The sequence below is a fragment of the Eutrigla gurnardus genome (assembly GCF_963514095.1).
Source record: "Eutrigla gurnardus genome assembly, chromosome: 13".
Lineage (NCBI taxonomy): Eukaryota > Metazoa > Chordata > Actinopteri > Perciformes > Triglidae > Eutrigla > Eutrigla gurnardus.
Genome location: NC_139936.1, coordinates 11,945,079 through 11,966,549, shown reverse-complemented (window position 1 = coordinate 11,966,549; position 21,471 = coordinate 11,945,079).

Here is a 21,471-nt window from a genome sequence, read left to right as displayed (position 1 = left end):
TTTCTGCATGTTTCTTCCCATCAGTTGGCGGAGGATGTGCAGAATGTGCACATTGGGGAAGCAGTTACGTGCGACAATGAAGCCCTGTTGCCCAGTGTCGACGCCATGTGACTTTGGAGGTTTCGCCTCGATGGGAGAGCATGCAACAGACGGGAGGCCGCAGCACCCTGCCAAACAGGCAGCATGATGTGTCCCCGTGCTCCCACAACGTTACACAACCCCCCGGATCACACAGTGAAACAAGACGCCATGAGCTGGCGACTAGAAAACATGTGCTCTACATCAGCGCCGTGGTCATCAGATGTGCAGGATCCGTGCCTTCTTATACCAGCGGTTAGTTAATTGCAATCACCTGCCGACCCAGGTGTGAATCAGCACATCGTCAGAGAGATGGAGGACGAGGTAACCGGACTCTGGCGCACACACAAAGCAGCGGTTTGCAGTGTTTCCATGTGACAAGCAGTGGGGAGCTGCTCGTAGGGTTATGTAAGGCTTAATGTGCTTTTACCTGTTATGGAAGCATAACAGGTAAAAGCAAAGCTCACATAAAAAGGCATCCCACACCTACTGGTGTCAGAGCTCATCTCACTCATTCATTGCATCAAATAGTCACATGTGCAACGTCTTTATTTTGACTTAAAAAAACAAATAGTGGGTCTGCAGTTTTCTTGAATTCCAACTTGAACCTCAAAGGCACAATGAGCTGGATTTTCCTATTTAAAAAAAAAGGAATGCATGGACTGACACATATCAATCATCACTAATCAACTCAACTCATCACATTACGGCCCACTAGAAGTGTGTGGTCTCTATCTGCAGAGAGCCAGCCCTCTACCTTTATTTTCCTATTTTGCTTTCAGCATTAATCTCTGTAAAAATGTAGCAACCAGTTCCCAGATCATAAGGAACAACTTTGAATGTTGCGTGGCAACTGCAACCCATGAATCCGATTCACTGGGTCTTTAAAGTGAGACCATGTCACTTTTGAAAGAAGAAATAAAACTAATGTCTTCATTAAAAAATTTAATTTTGCTGTAAAACTCAACTTAAAGGTTGAGTAGGTGATTATATTCAGAAACACTTTCTGTTGTATTACTTGAAATCCTCATCCTCATGAAATGCTCAGACATAATAAATAATACAAAACATGTTTGTGGCTGTGGTAGGAATGTAAAAACTCCATCCAATCAAAAAAGTCGGGCCGGAGAAAATAATTGGACGGCCTGCCTGTCTGTCTTACTCCCCGATTGCATGCACTCTGCCGATCTCGAGCTTGGCGTTCTTGGGGAGCGGCTTTAAATAGAGGTCTGAATGAAAGGGGGCAGGATTGCATTCAAAGTCAAAGCTTCTGTGGTTTTTCAAAATGACGTACTCTGCCTTTAATTCACTGGGTTTTGCTGCAGCCAGGGTTTGCACTGGCCATATGGCCATTACTGTGCCTGTATCTTCAATCCCCGAAATACTGTATGTCTACATCATCTGTTCATTCAGTAAATTGTTAAAGACTATTCTAGCACCAGGTAATACGTTACTTTCTTCACTCCCAATGAAGTCTCGCCTGATTGAAATGCTGCTGTGATTGGTCCAAAGTACTTCTGGCCTGCAGGCCATGACTTACCCCTTATGACAAAGGGGTGTGTCAACACGTCGGTATTTGGCGCCCTACATTACAAGGATAAAGTCAACCTTACATAGATGTTGAGAATCTTCTACGTGTGCAGATACATGGTTCAGCAGTATAAACACTGTGGTGTTTCATGCTTTATCTAAAAAAAACAATTCCAGATACAAGCGTTGCTTTTGAGAACACACGACCCTCATGATACCTCCCGGAGAATAATATCCAATTCATAAAGGGAAACATGACATCATCTTCTTTTGGCAGTATCTCTAATCTCCCCGAACGGTAGACAGGAGACACGGAGCGTATCTTCTTCTTCAGAGATAGGTAGTACAGTACAGCAGTCAGGGACAGCATCAGCGTTCTCCCTACATGAACGCTCACGGCTCGTCATCTCCTTCCCATGAATCAGCCATTATCTCATAACCGCTCGTATTAGACAAGGGCCTATTCTCCATGCGTCTTAGAATTTGCTTGTTGTTAAATAACAAAGCCAGGCACTCACAGTCCGTACAGACACTCAGTCTGTCTTGTGGCGGTGAGGAGATTAGGCTGTGTGTGTGTGTGTATTGTGTTCGTATCAGATAAGTGCCGGCACCGACGGGACCACTCACCTTCCCTGTAGCATATGTAAATGTTAATGTGAAAGACGGGAGGAAAAAGAATAATATAGGTAATATATTTTTCCATCTAAAAGAACGTGCAAACATTTGGCTACCGTATCATTCTCGTGTTGCAGTCCCAGTTTTTTCTCTCTCTCTAAAGAGCATGTTACTGGGTTCATGGAGGTTAGATAATGCTCCTCCTGTCCCTGACAGTCAAACTGTCCTTTTGCTCACTAGGAGGGCCTGCGGAGGGGGTTAACAATCCCTGCCTTTTTGCTGCACATCTATCACCAACTGTACAAAAAAACCCCACCAGAAACCAGATCCCTTTTCAGGCAGCTGTCGCGTGCAGCTGGTAACCCGAGACCTGGCTCACCAAGAGGCTTTTAATTCCGCACATGTGGCACTACCTGTCCAGTGTGGATTTGAAGATTTTATGCGCATGGGGGCAGCTGCCGTGGCTTATGAGACTTGATAAGAAGGGGAAGGAATACCAGAAGGGAGAAACTGTAAAAAAGTGGCCCCTCTCTTAGATCTGCAACTTCTATCTTCATTCATGCACCGCAGCTACTCAGCCATTCAGTTATCCCTCCATCCATTTCTGGTGATTAGCCACATGTGTCTGGACATGTCAGGGAATCCGAGAATGAGGGGAAATGGAAAACGTGTCACCAAGAGTGTGTCTGTGTTTATGAAACTTTACCACTGACTGCTGCCCCACAGTAGGCCCTCTAGAGACGCTTAACAGAGGGTTTGAGCAAGCTGGTGGATGTGGGGGAGGAGGGCCACCGGAGAGACTAATAAGCCGATACCGATAAGGGAATGTATTGTTCAGTCATTTATCTCTGCGAATAAACTGTCCGTGCAGCCTGTATGTGCATGACACGCATTTTTAATGGGTGAAACCCAGATTCATTGAGACCTCTCCGAGGTGCCAGACGCACCGCAGGGCTGTTCTTGCACTTGTGATTCAGAGGTGTTTTCTGAGGCTTCCTGGAAAGAGCTTCACTTCTTGGAGTCAAAACCGAAACTTTGGATATTGAGTTTATTGTTTTTTTCTACTAATTTATGAAAAGAATGTTCATGTGTGTTGTGCTTGTTTACACTGCAGCGTTGACCCGTTGGACATTTGTCAGCAAAATACAGCAGAAAATAATCAAATAAATGAAAATTGTGAGGTTTTTATTTGACATGAACATGTTGTGTCTTTTCTTTCATCTACCACCTTCAGAGGTAAACATGGAATACTACTAACTTAAACCTCTTCGGGGCAGTCATGCGCCCCTCCACTTCTAAAAGGATAATTTGCATATCAATGAATCACCCTGTGTTACCTGGAATTTGTGAAAAAAAACAGAATAATAAAAAAAAACGGAGAAAAGTCATGAATAACAATGACAATCCATTTACAAACAAGTGTGAGACTGTTGAGTGTTTTATGTGTTTATGTGTTTTATAGTGAGGAAGTTTGTTGGGTGAAATATTCCCTTAACGTTGCATTCACTTACCACCACTACTACCTCGATATAACTCCCCTGTGAGGCCGTCCACTGAAGGCTCCTTAGCCTGTTAAGGGGCATGTTAAGTTTATATGAGGGAGATCAGGTTAGATGCAGAGAGAATTTACGACTCCGCCAACCTCTCTCAGATCACTCACTGTGCAGCCGGTTGCAGGCTACGCCGTATGTACTCAGCTGAACTCCACTTCCCCGGTTCTCTCCTCTCCACTTCCTCATCTGGCTCTGGCAGCCACTTCAAACAAACGTGCCTGCCACGCGTGCCAAGTGAGCGGTAAATGCAGGTAACTGAGAAAAAGTGTGTGTGGCGACTTTAACGCAGTTCTCTTCGACAGGCTCTCTGCCCTTCCTGTGTTCGTAAAACTACACTGTGTAACCACTGTTACTCAAGGGGCCCTGCACTCACTGACCTCCTGTCACTTCAACAACCGACCAATATTGAAATGATTTCAGATTCTCCATTTACCCTTGACATCCCTTCATATTTTGTTCCCCATATGAAATCCGAATGTGAAATGCAGGTGAAGTGCACGCCTCACATATCTGCAAAGGTGCCTGTTCCCCTGACAAAAACCTTATCCAAATGTTTTTCTTTGGCAGCGTCTCTGAACAGAAACACTTTTCGTCTTGTTTGACAAGTTTAAGAAGTTAATTACTCAACACCAGTCAGTTAGAATAGAATAAGCCTCTTGGATGTCTTCAAAAACCTAAAAAAAAAATGCTTCCATTTGACCGCGATAAAGCTTTCAAAGATTACAATGACCTGGATGACTGAGAATCACAGACAAGTACCACTTACACGCTCTTTTTGAATAGAAGTTTGTACTGTGAGTTTTATCAGTTGTCATGGAGACAGCTCAGTTGTCAACATGTCATGTAAGTAACCGTTGGGTTGAATGCAAAAAAAACCCTGAAAACAGGCTGTTTTTCTTCCCTCAATAAAGGTTGAGTTTTCAAAGGTAGGCTACAAATTTTTTAGTTTAAGAGACCATTACAACCATGTTTCTGTGCTGTAAATCCATCGTTTTGTTCCCCCTCTCTTCACAGAACCGCTGGAGGAGAACAGGATGTAGGTAGTTTCTGCTCGGCTGAGAAAGGGGGGATGTCTGGCTCACATTAGACGGCGTTCGCCGACGATCACATCAAAGCGGCCTCGCATTAGCCGGAGCAATAAAAATCCCACTTCAGCAAGTTGTCTGGATTTAATGTGTTTATATTAGGACATCGAGTGTTTTAGCTCAAAGCTCGAAGCAACACGTCATGAAATAACATTATGCGGCGGGTTAAACCCCACGCCACTCAAAGGGAGCCCCTAGTGTGTGATGATGTTCCAGCGGCGGTGCCTCAACAAATTTTGCTTTGTGTTGCAAGATTTTTTTTTTTGGGAGGTTAAGCTTATCTGCCCTTTTAATGTGATTAATCCTCCAGTAAATGTATCATTTGATAAAGGCTTACTCTCTAGGTCTTTGTTGTCTTCTCACTCAGGGAAGATCTAATGAGGACCTCAAACACATCAACTAATCTAGACCCAAAAGTGATTCAATGACAGGGCCGAGTTCCGACAAAAAGCACTGTATTCTAGACGTCGGCGGTTCACTGAAGACATTTTAACTCACTCATCTCTTTAACAAAGACCAAAACTCCCTGCCACATGATCAAAGGGCCTGTTCTTCTTGAGATCCTTTTTTCTCCCTCTGTCTTTCAGACTTCAAAGCCCTCAAACATCTTACACTCTTCTACTTAACAAAAAAAAGAAAAGAAGAGCGCTCGCTGTGTGGATGCTCCCAGCAGCAGGCGGGAATAGTGAAAGCCGGCAGCGCGCACGAGCACGACTAATGATACCTCAGCTGGTCGCGTGTTTGCAGCTCGTCTGCTTTCTTCTTCTTTCTTTTTTTCTTCTCTATCGGTCGTTTCTTTCTCTTTCTCTTTCTCTCTCCCTCTCTCTTTACGAAGGTGACAGTGCGGTGAGTCAGCCTGGACTTTCCAGCCTCTCCTCTGATCTCTCTGGAACTCACCTCGCAATGCTTTTTCCTGGCATCTGTGTGCAAACACACACACACACACTCTACAACATTCAAACTTTCTCTATTTTCTGCGAAAGACCACATTTTGCACAGGTATTTAACACCTCAGCTTCTTTCTTCTCTTCAGTACTTGACTTCTTCCCTGAAGCAAGGACTGAAAAGCCCTCCCCCCCTCCCCCGATTTACGGATTATGGCGCCTGCCAGGACGGCCTCATGTCGCAGGGGAATGCGAGTCTGATCTTTCACCCGTTCCCTCCTCAGTCTTCGTTTTCCACCGAGGGGCTCGGCGGTCCAGCGCGGACCGGTTGAGTGTGCTGTTACTTAGGTGTGAGAGTGTGCCAATGAGGGGTCCGCTTTCACACCCCAACCCCAACCGTATCTGAGAAATACTGAGTGGTTCCTAGATATGGCAGAGTAAATAAAACATTCCGTCCCCGAAGCTGCAAGAAGCCAGCTCCTGAGGTCGAGAAGACGGCGTTGAATCCTCCGATGTAGAGCACACATGCTGTAAAAAACAAGTGCACGAGCAGATGAAAGAGGAAGCGTGAATAAAGTTCACATCATACATCGGATTAGCTTAATGACAACTGTGGTAACATTCCATGCAGGAAGTATTTTAATCTTTCTGAACAGACAGATTTTCTTTGATATGCATCCAAGAACCTGAAGGAATGTGTTTCATACTTGCATTCAAGTTATTGCTCACATTTATGAAATATGCATCGATGTGCATCGAAGCAGCGCGCATACAAAAACACACATATTGTATGTACACTCACTTGTTGATGCTGGCCAGAGAACCTGCACTCAGAATGTAGGTGAAGCGCTTCTTGTGGATCAGAGCTTTATGAACAGAGCCACTGCCCGCCCCCTCCTTATTTACACAGCGTGTATAAAATGTAGCTTTGTATTGATTTTGGTGCAGGGTTCAGTATATGCACAGCTGCGAATGCTGTCCAGTGTTTGCACCAAACATTCAAACACACACACACGTGCGCGCGTGTGCACACGCAAACACACACATGCACCTGTTTTTGTTGTGGCAATCCAAAAGCTTATGCGTTTTATTACAAGACAATTACAGCCTTGAGCCACTGCAAAGTTGCTAGCATGTCAGTTTTGGGCATCTTTGCGCTCTCTTGACTCTTAGACTTTTATGAGGCCTGCAAGCTCAACAAAACAGCTGGACTGAGATTCTATATATTTTTTTTACAACCTCAACTTCATGCTGCCTAAAGGAAACGGAGAGGGAACGTTTTGTTGCAGCATAAGTGGGGATTATGACAAAAGGTGCACACAAACACACACAGCGTGAAGACACCCAACGAACAGGGAGATATGACTTCATCTTTTCAAATGTTTATGAGTGCGCTTTAGTAAGTCGGATCACAATGCCAATACCCAAGTGCCATAACAATGCCGTCTGTAAGTGCTCTGATATTTCCACGTGTATGATGGAGGGTGGAAAATTGCTTCCAAGTGTCCTCACGAAGCTTCTTTGTCGACATTCGTAACCTCATAGCATTTTGGAAAGTGCTCTCCCCTCCCATGAGGTCATGGATTGCGTCCTCGGATGTTGAGACAGTTAGATCATGCTGATTAGATCAGCACAGTCGGCTAACAATACACAATGGCCGATTGACGGATTGAGTGTTGCGCAGGAAAGACAGGTTCTCCCTCCAACTGCGATTACAGTGTGTTGCTGTAAATATATGAGGACGGGGGTCTTAATAAGCACGTCTGTGAATCAGTGGGACGACGCTGCAGGGAAGCGAGGCGTCCGACAGGTAGATGCAGGTACGTAGTTAGAAACCCAGATCGTTATCAGCCACGCAGCGACGTGCGTTGTTGTGAGTGCAAACAGTGGAGGGGAGCGAAATGACAATTTTCCTCCCGACAGTACATTCTGTTTGTGTTTACGCACGCGCAAGACTCTGCATCCATATGTGTATGTTTGCATACACAACAGAAGAAGCATGCCTTTATTTGTTGTGGACAGGTGTGTGTGTGTGTGTGTGGGGGGGGGGGGGGGGGGGGGGGGCTGTATTTTCCCCACCCAATCTGTCATCTGAGTCAGATACCAATCTGGCAAGTTGTAGTAGAAACAGACAGTGGAGTGTGTCAGGAAACCAGACCAGGTGCCCAAGTTTCCTCTATGTCAAAGGCCATAATAAGCAATCTGTGGCACATAGGGGCGTTTTTCATCAGTATGCTGATGGAAATGTACTAACACTGGAAGATAGCATTGGTTTGTCAAGGGTTTTATCAACATTTTTTTTTCTCTCAGAACTCGTTGAAATAAAGGAGCACATACTAGTTTCAGGCTGTATTGTTACATTGTCAGATGATGAGCGAGGGTGAAAAGGTGCATGGTAAAAGGCCCAATAATATATTTACGTGCCATGGATGAATCAACCAAAGTACTGTTTGACATACTAAACTTTTTACATTGTTGCTTGCTTCACATAAAATGCACATTTCTAAAACCCGAATGTACCTTTATTGACCAGCAATGAATCCAATCGAAAAAATATTCTGATTTTATTTTACTTGGTATACCTTAGATTTTTTGTTTTAGTGAGATTGCGAAAAAAGTATGGATCAAAGTTTCCATATTTATATAATGAATCATGCAGCCCCAGCAAACAGGTACGCATACTGTACATACCGGTAACTGAAGCTGCCATATCTAAACATATTTTTCTCTAGTTGTTTCCAATATTGCACCTCCTCACTTTTAAAGTGTATAAAAGTACAAATAAACACATTAATACATGCTTCCTCCTGTTTACTTTGTAATTACCTGCGGAATCATTTCCGATTACATCTGCCAAATGCGCAGAAGTCTCCCTGACAGCTGAGGGAGGAATTATCCTCCACTTACTAATGTGTTTTCTGAGATTATGGATGCAGCTGCTCCAATCTTGCCCTCTCTCGTCAAGATTCTCTCCAGGAGACTTTTTTTTTTTTTTAAACTTAAGTGCATGGCAAACTGCTATGTGCAGACTCAGCACCAACGGGCTTGTGACCTGGACTCGGGGCATTTGAGAGAATGTGCATTGTGTTGTGCATCGTATACTGTGCAATATGTTACTTCATAAGAATAATACAACACACACACGAGGTCTGATGCAAGTCATTTCGTTTCCCCACTGCTGGAAGTCTCCTTCCAGCTGATTGGCTCACTGCTTGCATGCAGACCCCAGTTCTGCCCAGACACCCCGGACAGTTGCTGCTGTTGGTATAACTTTGAACACATTCTTTGGCATCCCCTGAATGCGCCATTCACGGGCGGTCATTATCCCGATCCTACTACCCATGTGGGGTCAAATACCCCTCATGAAACATATTTTCAAAAACATTCAAAAAGGAAGCATTGTTCTCTGTTTGCTTTTCCTGGCAGAGTTGTGTTTTGAGACAAACGACTCTTTCGGTCTAATAACAGCGTGTGTGTTAAACAAAGAGCGGACAAAGGCGCAGTAATTGAATCAACCGTCGTTCTAATTTCTGGGGCATCCCTCACCCTAATTAAGCATCGCTCGTCCCTCAATAGAGCTGTCACTCCGGATCAGACTGACGTGTTGCCTTGGCAACGAGGGTCAGTGGGTTTGCAGTGCGTGTGGAGGATGAAAGACGGGATGAGGAGGACGAGGAGGAGGAGGAGGAGGAGGACAGAAGTGTGGAAGGTGTAAAGAGAATCTGCATCCAATAATCAGCTGGGAGTCAGTCTTGCATTAGCGTGTGGAGAAAGAAGTTAAGCAAAGCATGGAGGCGACCAACCGCACAAGTCTCTGTGAAGGTCAGGGCGTCTCCAAAGGCTATTTACAATGTGCCGCATGTTATCTCCCAGGTTTAAATCCACCTCATTTATCCCCTTCCCACCATTTATCTCCATTACCTCCTTTTTGCAAACATATGACTCAAGGCTTTTAACCTTCAGCGCTGTGTACTTTTCGTGACGTTTCAAGGTCCTGGATCACACCAGAATGATTCTCTTGATGAACCGATTTTGCGTGAGTCCCAGAAGCCCCTCGTCGACTGTGTAAATATGGCGTTGTTGTCGATCCCTGAATGACTCCGCTGTGTCAACGAACCGCGGCTCTGTCCCGGGGACGCCATTGTGTCTTAACAAATCAACAAGGGCATAAAAACGGCTATAAACAGCTCTTTCGGTGGTGAAAGTCTGTCTGCCTCCCTCCCTCCTATCAGCGCCGCCAGAATGCTCTTTTATATTTGCGGGGACATTTAGGTGAAGTGTGCCACTCTTTAGATCTTGGCAAGAATCCACAACCATCCATTTCAAAAGCTCTTTTCTCCCCTTCTGCACACACACACACACACACACACACACACACACACACACACACACACACACACACACACACACACACACACACACACACACACTTAGAAAAGTGGAACCCCTATTCTTCATCGCAGCCTTGTATTTTTTGAAAGGGCCTGGCTCAGATATCTTATAGGCAGGAGGAACAGCTGTCGCTAAGCCGCCATAGCTGGCCCCCACTCAGCACCCTGTGTGGACCCAAAACTCTCCGAGTCTGTCGCCGTCTCCATCCTGCTGTCTAGCCTTTCGGACTCACTGGCTACTTTCACTGTCCCCTCTTCCTTCCCTTGTATTACATTACATCCTAAGTTCCCATTTAGGAAAAATGTTTCTTCCTTTTGTTTTGAAGGGTTACAAGAAACAGAAGATGAAAGGTAAAGGGCTACGGAGAAGAAAATGACACGGGTGGGACAAAGAAGGGGAGAGGTCCTCTCCTCTATTCATTGAGCGGGAGGCTGGGGGCGATACATCCCCTTATCCATACACACACACACACACACACACACACACACACACACACACACTCCATCCCAGCCGTCCTCTAATCTGCACTGTTCCACCCTGAGGGCCTGAGGCTGGGGCAGCTGCTACTGATGGAGCCAGAGAGCCAGCTGTCCTCACACACATACACACTCACACACACAAACACACACTCCTCCACGCATTCATTTAGGACAATGGAGCCACGATAGGGGTGTGTATGTGTGTGTGTGTGTGGCTCATGATTTTGGAGTGTGCCATGGTCATGGGGAGGGGTCGGGGGGGGGGCCCTCCCAGTCAGTAAAGTGGTTTTTATGTTCGCTTTGTGTCTCAGCAACAGTTGGCAGCACGTGTGTCAATGACACGCCTCTCCGCTTTATTGTCCGTGAAGTCGGAGAGGTTCGGGTGACCCGGGACAAACACACTGACACACTTACGGAAGCATAAAGAGATGCACACACACAAACAAAGGGGCATGTGGAGAGATGGAGTAAAGGAAGCACAGACCGTCATCAGCAGGAAAAATAAATAAATATTGTCTGTCGATTTCTGTGATTTCATCATCTTGCGACATCTGCAAAGGACCTGTGTGTTTTCAGCTTTTCAGGAGCCTTGAAAAAAAACATGCAAGGATTTGCTTCTTAACACGCTGACCTTGTGCACGTTTTGACGTCCCCGTGTATTAATAGCGATAAAGTTGGGATTACAAAGGAAGGGCTTTAGGATATTGCATGTTTGACTTTAAAGGTAAAGTTCCAACCAGAGCTTCAAAAACAACACATCAATGGATTCAGTCTCCAAGTGTCCTATTGGTGCATCTCTATCTCTAACTGCTTCACTTTCTGGCTCCTGCTGCCATTGGTTATCCCTCTCTCTCCCTCCCCGATTGGCTCAGCCGGTGTTTGCATTCAGCCTCGGCCTGCTCCCGATTGGTTGAGGATCCACCCAGGACTTGCTGTGATTTGCCCCTCGGTTGTGCGCTCACCAGTTGGAGTGCTTTTCTAAATGCTGCAGCTGCTTTGGAGACAGGGTGAAAAGGGAGTGGGTGTCTGTGTGGAGGCTGATGTGCTTGAGTGGGTGCGTGAGGTGGGTTAGGTGTGTAGTTAGCAGCTAAAAGGCCATATGGCTGATGACACATATATACACACACACGCTTGTTCTCGTACATGCACACCTGACGGCTGTTTCCCACCTGCTGAGTAAGATCCCGATCAAAGGAAGCAAGGCCCTCGGGGACTGTGTGTGTGTGTGTGTGTGTGTGTGTGTGTGCGTGTGTGCATGCATTTAAGCCTGTGTTTGAAGAGACATTCACTGTTTCTGAATCAACGCCAACAAAGAGGATTTTTATTTGAATGGGAGACAACTCATGTCTGGCTTTGCAAGGATAGAGAGCTGAGAGAAGTGCAAGGACGTAGTATGTCACGAACGCATAATGGTGCAGCCTGCATGTTTATAGACGGATATAGTACACTCACCTTGGAGGAGGAGGAGGAGGAGGAGGAGGAGGATGGCAGCGTGTGGAGAGGGGGAGTGTGTGGAGCTATTGTGTGTATAGATAGTGTGAAAAGGAGCCATGTGCTGCACTAAAGACAAAGAGAGATAGAATCAGGGTTAATCGCCGTCTAAAATCAGGAAGTGGATTTTAGCATTATGACCTCATTGCTGAGGCCGGAGAGAGACTCCCCTCATACGCACATACGCAACCAAAGCGGGTCGCTCAAAGGCAGGCTTCTTTCGGTTCGCCCACAGAGGTAACAAAGTGTGTCTTTGTCACTTTCCAAGTCAGACGTCAGTGAGAGTTTGACTTGCTCCAGGGCTGTGAATAAAGCTTGCCCACACGGTGCCCCCATGTAGGCTATATCTGCATATCACACACATAAACACACACACACACACACACACACACACGCATAAACACACACAAGCTGCACACAGTAGAAGTTACTGTAAAAGAAATGATTATTTGATAAAGACAAACACATGCAAAACTTCCCAATTCCTCCTCCTTGCATACATTCGGTGAAGTGAATGCAGGCATGCGTGCAGAGGGCAGGCGCACGCTCCAATGCACAAGTCTACACAAACAGCCACATTCACGCAATACGGACAAAACTGTTTGAGATGTTTTGTCTGTGGCACATGCACGCCCGTGTTTGGTTGCAGCAGGAACAGATTGGCTTGGAGTCAGTGTACAGTAGTTGCTGGGTAGAGTTTAGGAGTCTGCGGTGGATGTTGCGGTTGGCTAGCCCCCTTTTTCTTTGTTTCCTAAACGGCCTTCCTGACACTCTGCTGTTAGACCGAGACAAAGGAGCCTGCTCAGTGTTAGAATGTTCTGCTTCATGTTCTCAGACAAATGCAGTGCAACAAACTGGGAGTGGGTCGTTGTCTCTGTCAGCCACCACTCATGTTTCTGACGCGGCCTGGGGGGCGTTCTCATTTATATTTCCAGTGGACGTGGAAAGAAACTTTTCCTACTGGAGATCAGCCCAGTATTACATTTTACTGTCAATACTGCAGCTACGGATGAGCTGTCACTCAACTACTCCATCCCCATTTTCCAGTGATTAAGCAAACGCGGTTGCGCTGAAACGCTCTGTGTGGACAAAAAAAACCAACAACATTACTAATTAGATTACCTCTCTCCTGCCCTAAGGGCACATTCATCTGAAGAGCTGCATGTGGATTTCAGAGAGAAGGAACAAAGGATTGATGGAGATAACAAAGGCTCCCCTGTTTTACGGAAATAAACACATGCTCGCACACTATTATGAAGCAACTGTGTGTTGCTGCAGCTGCATCCTGTGTGGCAGGTTAACACGTGGCTCCTGCTGTGTGTATCGGTTCTCTCACACACACGCACGCAAGAAAAAAACACAGCAAAAACACACTCCTTTTCTACTCCGATCTTTACACCTCTATCAATATATAAAAATGTTTGCTCGATCACTCGTACTGGCAAACTTTGTTTGTGTTGTCGCGTGTGTGTGAGCTCACCACAGTTTATAATTGGGTAGATAGCAGAGCTTCTGCTTTCTGTGTGTTCACAGTGATAAAGGGAGTGTTGACTGGAAGACGGCGAGTTCCTGACGGTAAGGGAACCTAAAACAGACAAAACCTCTGTCACAACAGTTCAGTACAAGGAATACATGCTCATGACCCCTCTCGTGCAGCAACACACAGACTCATGATGCATGAGACGGCCTCCATGCCAGCCTGAGGTCAAGGAATGAAAAATGTTTCCGTCACAACAACAAACGTGAGAGCGATCTTGAGGAGTGTGTTCAGCGTTTATCATCAAACAAACACACAAACACACAGGTAGAATCTTAACTCCTCGTAACCATTCACTGGGCGATTAGACTGTTGATTTTTAATTGGCTTAGCGGCGTGTGTTTGTTTGATCCTGGTATTATTGCCCAGTGTGTTTTCTTCCTAGAGTGAGCTGATTAAAAAAAAAAAAAAATCCCCCCCCCCCCCCTCCCCCTGTCAACACACTGCCAGATAGATACCACTGTTTGATTAATTCACAAACACACACACACACATGTCATAATCCCTGCCCTCCCATTGGCTACCGCGGGAGCCCTGTTTCCAAAGCAACATTGGAATGCCGGGTGCGTGTGGCGCCGCCCCTTTCAGGAAGGAGCCGCATGTAAACAAACGGCATGTGCAGCACTGTGTGTGCTCCATCCGACTGTCTGGTAAACACAGTGACAGACTGAAGCCGGTCTCTAGGATCACATGTTATTCTGCTGCCTTTAAGGACTTTGCTCGCAGTGTTGTTTGCGACTGACTTTATAACATGGAACCATCAAATCTGAGCTTGAATAGAGAAAAACACACAAACAGACTGTGAACAGCGCGTGCATATTTCTATGTATGTTAGGGAACCAATAGCTGTGCTGCCGGTCAACAACTGTCTTACATCAGTGTGGGAAAGACGGGTGTCAGTGACCTGTCTTCCAGTGTTGCATCTTCCCTCCATCCACGTCGCTTTACGGGATTTATGTGTTTACAAATGTAGCCCAGATAACGCAATATGGCCTTTTCTCTGCAGCAGCTAAAGGTAACCAAAGTTCAGATGGGTTGAGCACTCACACACTGGTACATAACAGCTCAGACATTTTACTATGGTATGGCTCATTGGCTGGACCTTCCACCCCATCTCCCTCCCTCCCTCCCTCCCTTCTGTTTCCACTCCTCTGTAAGTGAAAACAGAAGGGGGAGAACAACACGGTTACTAAAGCACATAAACACATTCATAACAGTGATCAAAATACCCACACACTAAGACACCTATTCCATTGAGCAAGAACTCCCCACAGCCAATCGGATTCCTGTTACCAACAGCAACAACTCCTGTTTATGCCTCCCCGCAGCTAATCCTGCCCTCTGATTGGCTGGTAGCCCGGGCCCCAGAGCACAGCCCCCTTCCCCCCACCCGCTCTCCCTGATGCCTGCCCCCCCCCCCCCCCCCCCCCCCCCCCCCCTACAGATTAAGTAACATCGGCAAAACAAAAAGGGCTTATTTTTGTTTTTCACCAATGACGGTGCACCCACACAAACACGGGGCTTGTTTAGATGCATAGGTGTCTGCTTTACAGAGGCACGGGGGAAATGTAGAGGTGCAGAGATAGGAGAGTGGGAGAGGAGGCGGGATACACTGTTGCCATGCACCCTCAGTGTGTTACTAGGTTAAGTATCCTATGTTGCTATGAGGAGTAAAAAAAACACCCAAGTGCAAGGAAGAGGGGCAATTGCATCACTCCCTTGAAAAGTCCTTGAAAAACATGCCCCTCTCTCTCTCTCTCTCTCTCTCTCTCTCTCTCTCTCTCTCTCTCTCTCTCTCGCTCTCCTTTTGTGCCTTTTGCAAAATTATAATTGCACTTTCAAATCATCCTCTGGGAGGAATTTCATTGGAATGCTGTGCACGGAGCCACGCATAAAAAGAAAAAAAAAGACAGACTCAAACACTTATCGGCATTTTGGTCGTGACCCCCATTGTTTTTAACGTATGATCTGTGTTTATCAGCTTGTGCCGAGTTGTTTTGATTTGTCGCTTACAGCAGGAGCAGCATGAGATAAGATATTGCCACGAACATGGTCAGTCCAGGTCTGACACATTATGCAATGCCTTAGTGGGTCAAGGAGCATGTTTTTAGCTTCTTAGAAAACCTGTAAGCCCCACAGGCCCATGTAACTGAAAACATGTTGTGATCAAGTCAGCATTTCAACTCTATCACTGAGGTTATCATGTGCCTTTGTTTGCGCATATATGTGTATGTGTGTGTGTGTGTGTGTGTGTGTGTGTGTGCGCAGTTTGAAAGGATTCTTAATCTACCATTCCACGTTTACATGCACACGGACACACTAACGAAAGTCAACTTGGTTGAGCCCGAGCGGGAAGCCGTCATCCTGCATCATCGCCCCCCCTGATATCCCTGAACCCTGGACCGGAGTGACGACAGCGCAGGCAAACAAGGCCCTTCGTCCGGGATCCTCCTCTCCCCTTTCCTTTACTGCTCTCTCTGCTCTTCTGTTTCCCAAATGTGTTCTGGAAACAACTGGATCTCGGTGCACAGTCCAGTGTTCATACCCGCACTCGAGGCCGCCCGCTTGCATTGTGCAAACGCCGGATCCCAACGCCGCCCTTTTCGCCTCCCTCACATCTTTCCTGCTCCTCGAGCTTCCGCTCTTTCTCTGTTTTTTTTCTGCCCGTGTCAAGGCGGGCCGTGTCCCCGGCTGCTCAGCGAGTTTTCTAATTAGCATGTGCACCGAAAGCAGAGAGCCAGTCTGGCAGCCACACTGTTTACTCTTCTCTCTCTCTCTCTCACTGTCACCCTCTGTAAGAGGAAAAATGTCATGCTGCCTTGACACCTTCCCACCGGCTGTACCCAAGCACCATGCACTTCCTTAAAGTGAGAACATCCAGCTTGTTATTTGAATTTCCAGTTTCTTTTCTCTCTCTTTTTTTTCTCCCTCTCCTTTGTTTCATGCTTGCATGGTTATCCAGATTTGACTGAACAATTCAGTGGACGATGTCTTCCGGTTTCTCTTCTTCTTTTTGAGCGTATATGGTCTGTTGCTCTTGGATTAAACAGTCCCTTCCAGTAAATATGCATGGCGCTATTTCAAACGCTACTTTGTTTAGCCTGACATAGTCTCGCACATCAGCGTGATGGCATTTGGAATTTACACCGTGCATCTTTTTCTTTTTTTCCCCCTCCCTACACTTCTTTTCTCTCTATCCTTGAATCAACCCAGTCATCCAGTCTGCCCTGTGTCTGCATGCCAGGACAGAGCAGAGACTGTATTATCAGATGAGCAAATAGCTTGCAACTGCCCCATATTTATTTGGATGTCTGTCTGTCGGCGGTATTCATTTTCCCCTTCTGCGGGCCGCACTCCTCTGGCCATGCCATTCCAGGCCTGCTGCTCCGTGCTGGAGGATTGCGGGGGCTGTGAGAGAGGGGATTCCTGGCGTGGCTTCGAGTACATGTGCTTCTGGAAGGATAAGCTCAGCTATGTTAGTAATGTGTCAACCCCGCGGAGGTTACAGGCTGCTCCCCATATTTGGCAAATCACTTAGCATTGCCCCACCTCAGCCAGACTGGCAGCCACGGTAAACCGGAAAATATGAATAGAATGCAGAGGCAGGCGGGGGATAAAGGAATCAGCAAGAGTGAGAAATACATGCTTACATTCATTAAATAGCAATGTCTTTAGTGATTAATAGCAAATGCAGAGGTTGTCTTAAGTCACGCAACACTATATTTGGCTAGCCTCGTCTGTTCTCTACTGTACACAGAACAAACCAGGTGAGACTGTAAGACTCTCTAAGCCGTGTCCTGAAATAGCCTTCCCCTTTTACTTGTAACTCGACACAGCTTATAAAGAAGCGAGCCTCATTTGATCAATGCATTTGGCATCAGATTACTCCTTGGGAACACGGGTCTGCATTCTTGATTCGTTCACCGGGGGTTACTTGGTAACTCATCTTTCTTTCTTTTTCAGTGTTCTGCGTGATTGCTGCGAAGATGTTCACTTGATGTGAAATACCACAAGGCGTGATCAAATCAGATCTCTGACACTTGGACCATGTGATCTCAGATTAGCTGTCGTGGGTTCAAGTAAGGTCGATGCTATCGAGGCTCATGTCATTTGATATTTCAACTCTGTGACCGGAGATTTGTGTCAAAAAAAAAAAAAAAAAAAGGCAAGGATAACACACACATAATCTGGATTTGGAGGAATATTATAGACATTGCACTCGGAAAATCGCACATTTCATCCAGTCAATCCATTCGGTTGCTACTGAACAAACACACTGATGCAATCCCAGGGCAATTTTTGCAGATTTTGAAAAAACAACCATCCAAACGATTGGGTCCTTGCACAAATACAGGGATTATTTAAAAAAAAAAAAAAAATCTACCCATTTGGTACATTTATGAGGATCAAGAGTTGTATTTCACATTAACCCCAGCTAAGTGTGTGTCATGACCTAATCTGAATGAGTGTCTGTGTCACCCTACCCCCAAGGGCACGCAGTGGATCAGAGTAGGTCAGGTGTGTGTGTGTGTGTATGTAACCTGGTCACCCTCCCCTTTGGCTTGAACACACAGCTGTTTGCCTCTGATTATAGGTGTTTGAAAAGAAACTTCGAGGTTTGGATCATGTGATGTCATCCCAGGGCCGCGGACGTCCCAGGTGCCCAGGTGTTTGTGCAAGTGTGCTCTTCAGAAATTCACAGCCACCTCGACCTACAACCACAAAAACTCAAAAGCCGCAGGTGATTTTTTTTCTTTAAAGAATGTCAGCCATCAGCGTGTGCACATGTTGTTGAGCTGAAATCCCCTTGAACACCGCAGCAAATGAGCAATTCCCCGCACTGTGACTCTCCTGAAAGTTATTGTGCTGGCTCACCATGAGGCGTGAGCTCACTGTACGGTTGAGCAACAGCGGGAGCAGCGAGGGTGCACCTCATTTCTCCAGTGAGCGACGCATACTTAGATTAGAGAAACTCGACACCAGCCCGTCCATCTATCTCTCTTCCCTTTGCCCACCAGAGCCAGCTGGGCTCATGAGCTCATGGTACCGATCTGGCCACGGCAGAGAGAGAGAGCCAAAGAGCGAGAGAGAGAGAGGGAGAATCAGAACTGGGTGGGGTGAGAGGATATGCTGCCTGCCAGCTCATCGTGTAATCTCATCGCGCTGTGGTTACTGTAAGTGAGAGGGAGAAGGGAATGGGAAGAAGGGACCACAGTTTCCCATGAAAGTAATGACTCTGGGAAGAGCGGAATATCGCTCTACCAGAGTTCCTCTGAAGCTTTTAGCAGTTTACAGTTGAACCAGAAGTGTGGGAATCGTGTCCCGATATGGAAGCCCATACTATAACATGTCGATAGGGTTAGACTTGACTTACAAACATTATGTGATAGTATAATACCATATCTAAAATATTAACGTTGGACAGTTTCTTTCATCTCGCAATACCTTTGTGAACTTTTGAATAAAAAAAACAGTGTACCATAGTGATGTGGAGATCAGTTTTGGGCCTTTTAATTTCATGCTGAAACGAAATACAGCTTGCAAATTGTTAAAAAGAATCGTTAAACTCTTCGCCCTGTAAAACGTCTTTGTTTCTTAGTTTAATAACATAATTGGTGAGCTTTAGATTTGCTGGAAGGTGGATTTTATCTTTGGATAGAGCCAGGCTAGCTGTTTCCCTCTTTTGCTAAGCTAAGCTAAGCTAACCGGCTGCAGGTATGAGTCTGCTATCGATTCTTTCCTTAACTCTCGACAAGAGAGTGAAAGAGCGTATCTATCATGATTCCCCTTTTATATTGTGCCAGTAGTTGTAGATCCATCATGGATAAACTGAATACGTTGCTTGCATGTGAAAGAGAGGAAAAACTGATCATCAGCATTTCATATCAGAAGAAAAGGGAAACATTCTGGATAGCACAAAGGACTCAACTGCTGCTCGATGTTTACCGTTCTTCTGTGCCAGCAGCAAAAAACATTCATGTTCTAAGTCAGTGCACACATGTGTCTGGTCTCGCTCCCTCCCTTTCAGTCTATTGTGGCCCTAGACGAGCTCTGGCTCAGACAGTGAGACTGTTTTCACAGTCTGGACTGTTGCTCCGGGGGAGAAGATGTTTGTTAACTCAGTATAAATAGCAGCAGCAGCAGCAGCAGAGGGAAGGAACGCTTTACAGTAGCCTGAGTTTGTTTTTGTTTTTTTGTTCTCTGCCGGCCCACATACACCTGTTGCCAAAAGGAACATGCCATTTAAAACAGGCATGTTGTTGTTTTTCAGGCTTGCATAGGACTTGCATGAGCTGCTGCTGCAGAAATCAAGGGGGTGGTCGACGTTAGATCGTGTGGAAACAAGGTTTTTAGACGGCACAAAGAAGAATCTAATCCATCACAAAGAACAGTGATGTAACTTCTGACCAAAGTAGGTCAAGAATTTAGTCAAAAACGTAGTCCTTAATTGTAACTATCATAGACTTGGCTAATGCTTTGTTTGCACACAACAGGACCCTTCAACATTTATATTCTTGAGAAAATAGGTCTTACATCTAGGGCATTCAAATGGAGCTTTTTATTTTCTCCCCCAAAACAGGTCAACATCAGACATGATTGCCACTGTTATTGTTGCTGGTAGACTTTATTTTCATGGCAGAAAACAGAGAAAACTTCCTGAAGAACATCCTGCATGGACCAAAAAAAACAAAAAAACAATTTTTACATGTCTCCCAATCTCTGTGAGTTGGCCTTCCAGTTAAAATGACACTATGAATTTCAACTGTCACTCAGATAGAGGCTTCATGTTTGATCACACCAGAGACAAATACTCATCATTGGTCTTCATATCAGTGTCTCACAACGGTTATCCCCAATCCAGATGCAGTTTTGACAGCACGTGTAGTAAGATGACTAGTTTTGTTTCATGGCAATTTACTCGAGTCTCCCATATGCTCACCAGTGCAGATATTAATGCACGTGGAAAGTCCCCTTCATTGTTTCTCTATAACTAGCTTTTTCTGTAATTCTGTCTGGGCAAAGCTTCCTCTGTTCTTAGAACGCTGAGCAGATATCTGAGATCAACCTTAGCACAGAAGGACTGCCTCCTGTGCTTTCTGTGATCTGCGGCTGCGTGTGTGTGCATGTGTGTGTGTGTGTGTGTGTGTGTGTGCACACATGCAGGGTATGACCAGCGGTTGGCCGGAGGCCGAGGGGGGCTGCCAAGAAGAAGAAAAAAAAGGTTGAGACGAGTTCCTCTGAAGTCTGCTCATCTCTTTGATGTGGGCCGTCCTTTTACTGTCAGCCTCGGCTCAGAGACGACCGCAACACTTCCCCTCACCTGCCGATGATGTGCAGGACCCCATTTCTGCTGAAGCCCAGCTCGGAAGCCAGCGTACTTTCTGTTTTGTGAATGCACGTGGCTGTGTGGTGCACGTGTCTAAAGCATTGCAAAAGAAAGCACTATTTTGCTACTAAACGTCCATGCATTTAGGCGGAAGTGAGGACAATGATGCAACTCTGATAAGTAAAGTTTAGGTGGGTTATTAACACCACACAGCTAAGCACACGGCCCTCTGACACACAGATCTCTGCCACGGCTGCCTGTGCACAGAAGACAAAATAAAGCTCCCCAGCCTCGGCCTCCATTCTGGCTGCAGCGATTGTGCAGCCTGTTGTATAAGACAGCTGATCTAAGAGCAGTTTAAGGCCGGGGCACACATCACAAGCATCATTATATTGCAACTCTATCTCTCGCAACCAACTTCCCGCCAGACACCTACGTTTTTACTCTTTTACTTCTTGGTAACTGACGTCGTGAAGCACTTCCTGATGCTATATCTGTGA